Consider the following 6184-nt stretch of genomic DNA (forward strand, 5'->3'; position numbering starts at 1 on the left):
AGACACAGCTCAAGAAAATCCTCCATCCTTACGGTCCCAGTTGCATTCAGTGGTAACATGTCTCTACATTTTGGTTTGAGGCCCCCTTTAATTTGAATACAGATAGTGAAGGGTCTAGTTTCTTCCACCAGTTGCAGCATGGTTTAATCACACCTCTAACAGTGTCATATATGGCAAACTGCATCACAGCTTTGCATCAGTCATTACTGCACAGTGTTAATCTCTTAATGTCACGCACTAATCTGGATCACCATTCTTAGAGGTGATTTTTCATATTCACAAAGCAAAATACATTCATACAGAGAGTTTCTTCAAGGAGTAAGCAAAGTTGTCCTTGTTATATATTAAATGGGAGAAACAGAATTATTCGGCTGTACTGTTGTGTGTAGTGTCCACTATTCTGTTGTATTATTATCACCACTACTATTATATGTCTATGCAGGGAACAAGAGTTAACATCTGCCACTCTCAGAGAAGTAACACCACCCACTGAAAACGTAGCCTCATAAGCCATAAGGAACACAAGTTTATGGTGTGTCCATTGGTACCTCAAAAGTCTTGACTGAGAGCACAAACATGCCTGTTGTACAAACAAAGCGTTATTAACTCTAATGCAAAAAATGCTTTTGGTGTTCTTAGAAACATTATGATGTGAGAAAAGATGGCTCTTTCTCAAATGTAACTCCCTAAGAGGTGCAGGAGACATTAATATACAATATAAAGCACAGGCTATCAACCATCAATATTCTTTAATGTCCACTACAATACAAAATTCTGTTAACACAATTTCTTCATTAAAAAATAAAAGAAATTAGAGGTTTGCAAGATCCCACAGGTACAAAAGGGTGATTATGCAAATGGCTGTGCAATCAGTGGCATTTTCAGGCAAGCAAGGAAATTATCTAATATCGAATGCTTGACATTGTGCAAGAAGTTTTGAAACCCTGGGCATCTTGTGAAGCAGAATGACACTAACTTCAGAAGAGCCAGTCCTGAGAGCAAAACCAAGCACCTCTCCTATCATTGCCCTTTTCACCATTTAGCTTCCACTTACGCTAAAGCTGTGTTAGCATATATTAACTAACCCACCTAGCCTGTTTCAGATGAACAAGTAGCACTTTGGAGAGGCAGGTGTTAAGTCAGGAGAAAGCTGTTCCTGTCAATCCGGGTGCTGGGTTTTGAGCCCGGATCCTGGTCACCTTATTCCTGGTTGCTTTGTTGATCCTGTCTTCCCTCTGACAAGTCCCACACTGTGACATCGGTTTGCTTTTGTGTGTCTGTGCCTTCTGGCAATAAAAGGATCGTTGAGGCTGATAACAGTCACAGTAATAATAATATTTCTAATACCAAACTCAGCACTACCATGTAACAAATTATGTTTATTTCATTACAAGGAAGTTGCAAAGCAAAATGTTTCTGAATACAGTTTTACAGTACTTGGAGAATTAATCTGTTGGGGCAGCAAGCTTTATCCTGCAGACAAATTCATCTGTAATCCTCTGAAGTATTCTACCATGTGACTTCCAGAGATAAAAGAGCCTGCTTTAAAGTATATTTCCACAACACACACTGAGTGATGCTAAGTACAGTGGTATCTCTCTCACTAGATTAACTTTTAATTATTGCAATTTTTCTCATGAAAGAGACTGTGAGATATCACAGCAGCTCTCTACATGTTCATTCTATGGGCAGAGGACATTTTATGTTAATTTACCCATTTATTTAATACAGGAATTCCAGCAGCAAGAGACAGTAAGTAGAAAAATAAAGCAAAACTCAATATATTCTCGCCTGAGAAAATCTGACAGCAGCTTCTTTAATACCGCCCTCTTCCCCACATTTTAATTATTCACTTCTTTTCAATAAGAAAATTCTTTCATGTTGTCCAGACCACATGGTAGCCTAGTTTTTATGGCATTCGTTTGGATATTGGCATTATGAGATGTTGTTACAGATACTGAAGTGTTTGCCTGGAGCTTCACTAGCACACAATACGAATTAGTATCTCTTCCAGTATAAATGGGCACAAAAATCAAGAGGAAAGAGGAGCAGGAAGCACAAATAAATTAAATAACTTGGATTTGATGGATTTCTACCATCTGTTGCACCACACTGTCTTGTTAAACACCCGTGGATGATATTAGCAGAAACCTGTCTAGTTACATTGTGCTAAAATGTTTTTGTCTCTGTGTGATTTGTATGTGTCCAAAGCACATCAGGAGAACATGAATGCAAAATACACCATTAGCAGTGATCACTAGTAGAGCTGCATATACAGGGGAATTTCTGAAAACTATTTTTGTAGATAAGACCTCTCAGATTCTTGTCTACCATATACACTCGTAAAACAAAAGAACCTCTTTAGCTCCTATTTGATTATGATGCTAAGGATGTCCATTAGGAAAGGTCAGAAAAAAGACAAGAAGTGATATTAAACTATTTATTGCCGATGTGAAATACTATTTTACACACATCACAAATCCATCCTTTTTTAGTAACCTTTTAGGAACATAGCGTATACAAACAGAATTTCTGCATGCCATCTGCAATATGACGCCTGTTAAAGATAACTGCATATGATAGCAAGGATGTGAATATCTTAACAAAGTATTACTTACTTACCATGTCTTGAAGAGATCTTAATTTAGATTAATAGTCTGTAATAAGACTCCACATAGATTTTAAATAAATAATTTCTGGAAAAATTAGTAGTTTGTAATATCAAGAGCACCGGAATTCTAGCTCATTATTATGAGATTTTAAGAATTTTCTATGAAACCTCATTTGCTGCAGTGGACTCAGTTATGTTTAAAAATCTAATAAATGGTCATAACTACCCATGCATCTTATTGTAGAGACAGTTACATAGCAGAGGGGAGGCAATACAAAAACAAATCCTTAGAGAAATTTGTCTTTTTTTTCCTTTAAAAAATATTTATTTATTTATTTCCTGTTTTACATTGTGCACGTCAGCTGCCTATTAGCCAGTTAAATTAGTTGGCGTCCTTTTTGAATGTGCTTCTTCACTAAATAGTGTCTTAAAGTGCTAGGAGATAACTCAGATTGCCCAAATGGCTCTTTGTAGCATAGGTTTGCTCATTCAACAAATTCAGCAGAAAGAGAGGATTATGAGAAAGTATGAGAGAGTAGTACCAGTTCTTAATAACAGGTCACAGACTGCAGGTCTCTCTGTTCTGAAGAGTCTGTTCCCAAGCTCAGTGTTTGATGGAGTAGTCTTTACTGTACCAGCTTGGAAGAAATCATCAGAATTATTTAAAAAATTCTCTCTCTTGAATCTCTGGGAACTAGTCCAGGCTTGTTCCTTGATAACTCCTGGCAGATAAGGCTCCAGAAACCCCACGTCCCCTTTCCTGTCAAATTGCCCAAGGCTGCCTTGCCTGGCTAATGCCTACCAGCCCAACACAGCATGTCTGTCCCAACCTTGTTGTAGGACCATCAGCAATGAGCATCACACAGCAACGGGGGTTTATTGCTAGGCATAGAAGGCTGCATGAGAGCGCCCTGCTCTGGAGGGTGATTTGCCATAAGGGAGTGACCCCACCCAACCTTGACTGGTCACTGCTGCTACCCAGGAGGAGGCTGGGCAATCAGCAGTGTGCATAAAGCTGCTCCCTGTGTCCCTCTGTCCGCCAGCTCCATCTCTTCTCCCCAAAGAGTCTGTTGGGCACCGTACTTCCACTGCCACCATGGCCATGTTTTCTCTGACCACTGACATGTGGTGGCAAATAGCGTGAGGGAGGAGGAGGAGGACATGGGACAATTATGCCCAGTGTCTCTCCATCCCCAGTACTGTAACACCCCTGTGAGACTGCAGCCCAATGGTGGAGGGGTAGAGGAACAGATGCCACAGGCCTCCCTTTACCCCGATGCCTCTCTACAGCTCTGCTTAACTGTGTGCTTATAGCACACAGCTTCCTTGCCATCAGCCTTCTCAAAGCCCCAGCAGCCATTTCTTATACAGTAAGACTGTCACAGCCATGTCAACATCACCCAGAAGCAAAGGAGTGTGACTGTCATTAACCAATATTTTCTCAGTCCTTAGCCTTAGCTGGCACCCTTGTCAGAGACTGGGAAAAGCATTTGCTGCTGTTTTCTTCCTCCAGAGTCCACGACTTTATCCTCTTCCTCTAAAGCAGAAGGCAGCTTCTAATGTGTTGAAAAAAAGGATTTTTGCAGAGCTCTGTAGCTAGTCCTTACTGAACCACAGACATTATTGCAATGGCTTTCATAGCCCTTCTGTAATAAATGAGCTTTTGGAGCCCACCACCAATGTCTTGTTAATGTTCTGGATTCAAAATGTCAATATAAAGCTAAACTGAAGAGCTGAATCAAAATGTAAGACTGCTTAAAATTTACAGTAAATGTCTCCACTCACTCATGCTAACACAGGTATTGGCATCAGCTAGAAAAGGTAGTATGCTCATTAACTGAGGACACTGCAGTAGTAGTTACAAGCTATCACACTCTCCCCCTTCCGCCCACATTCAGGTGAACCTAAGCAGCCTATGGGCTTGGACAGCTTAAAATGGGAGGACCATTAGCTGGGAAAGGACGTGCTCAGCCAAGTCAGAGGGTACAGTACAACCGTGCAGCAACCTCTGCTAGCAAAGGCTCTACACCAATTGATTCTGCTTCTCGTGAGGAGGGGGGGAATGGACGAGAGGTGAAAACATCACCTGTCTGGGAGAAATCCAGCAAGGGCTTAGGGGAACCTTAGTGATAAAAAGAGGAGTATTTCCTACAGAACCAGTCACAATAGAGCTACATGGCTGGAAACCTATATTTATTTCTGCCTCTGAACACACAGGAGCTCTAAATCTCATGTCTTCTGCAAAACAGCTCAGAGCAAGCGGAGCAATCTCAGCTGCTTCAATCTGCAGGAAGACCGAAGAGCCTCCAGGAAAACCACCTGATACCCCGTGTCTGACACACAGAGGTGCTATTATTTACCGCTCAGCAAGAGCAGCAAATTATTATACTCAGCAAAGAAAAATGTTTTAGGTCTAAGTAATTATTTTACAAGTGACCTTAAAATATCCCTGTTGTTAGGAGCTTTCCTTGCAGAGGGCAGTGACTGTAATAGGATCAGGCAGTATGTTTCTTCATGCCAAGTCACCGAATGCTAAAATGATTTGTCATCTTTTGCCACAGGTCACCGCCTGACACACACATGCCACAGTCTAATGTCTCCCCTGCTTTGACATCAAAGTGTCTTCCTTCTGCCTTTGCCAACAAGAAGAAAGGCAAACAGTGGCAGCAACTGATTTTATTTCCAGGAGGGTTTTAATTAAATAAGTGGTCTCAAATAGCTTAACGGTACTAAGGCAGGGGGAAAAAAACCTTTCATCATAAAATGTATTAAATCTATAAATCCTGCTTACCCTCTCCCCCTGTAATTTTTTTTAATTTACTTTACTGTTGCATTATTTCATTGTCCCTAGAGATTTATGGCAACATTATATGACATCTCCTGGGCTTTCACAGTCTGTCACCTTTTACAGCTCCCTCTTAATGCCGTGGGTCATAAAAGACAGGGTTCATCTCATTTTACAAAGGGGAAGCGGGGAGGAAGCCCTGTGCAGATCCTCCAGTCACAGAAAGGCTTTCACATGCTGAAATGCACCGTCATGAATAGGTTCATTGAGTCTGATGGGACTTTTGGTAACAGCAACTCTGCCTATTTGGAGGGATGGGTGATTTTTACAGCATACCCTAAGTCCTGATTTCCCATTTTAAATCAGCAACGCAGCAAAGGTGGGCTCCAGGGTGGGATCAAGGTACAGCTGAGGCACATTCCCAAGTTTGGTGGGGTTGTCTCCGGTCTTCCCATTCAGTTGTAGTCAGTGCTGCTCATTGATGTGTCTTCGAAAGGGCTGGCTCAAATGGGTCACTCTTTTCAGCAGAAGTCTCAGAGAAGAAGGCTCCCTTCTTGTCCGTCCCAGTTTGGGGATGGGAAATAAAATGTAGAAAACCAGAGATGCCAGCCAAACCATGGCAAGAGTCTCCATTCAAATGAAAGGGGTCCTTCCGATGGCAAGTGGTGTTATAATTATAGACTAGAAAAGAGCAAGATCAGCAGCTGCTGCTGCTGCTGCTGCTTGCGTTTGTTCCCTCTGTAACTGACAGGACAGAGTACTTGGCAAAAACAGACTTCCAGAAGTGG

Source organism: Phalacrocorax aristotelis, chromosome 1 (genome assembly GCF_949628215.1).
Source record: "Phalacrocorax aristotelis chromosome 1, bGulAri2.1, whole genome shotgun sequence".
In the NCBI taxonomy this organism is placed as follows: domain Eukaryota; kingdom Metazoa; phylum Chordata; class Aves; order Suliformes; family Phalacrocoracidae; genus Phalacrocorax; species Phalacrocorax aristotelis.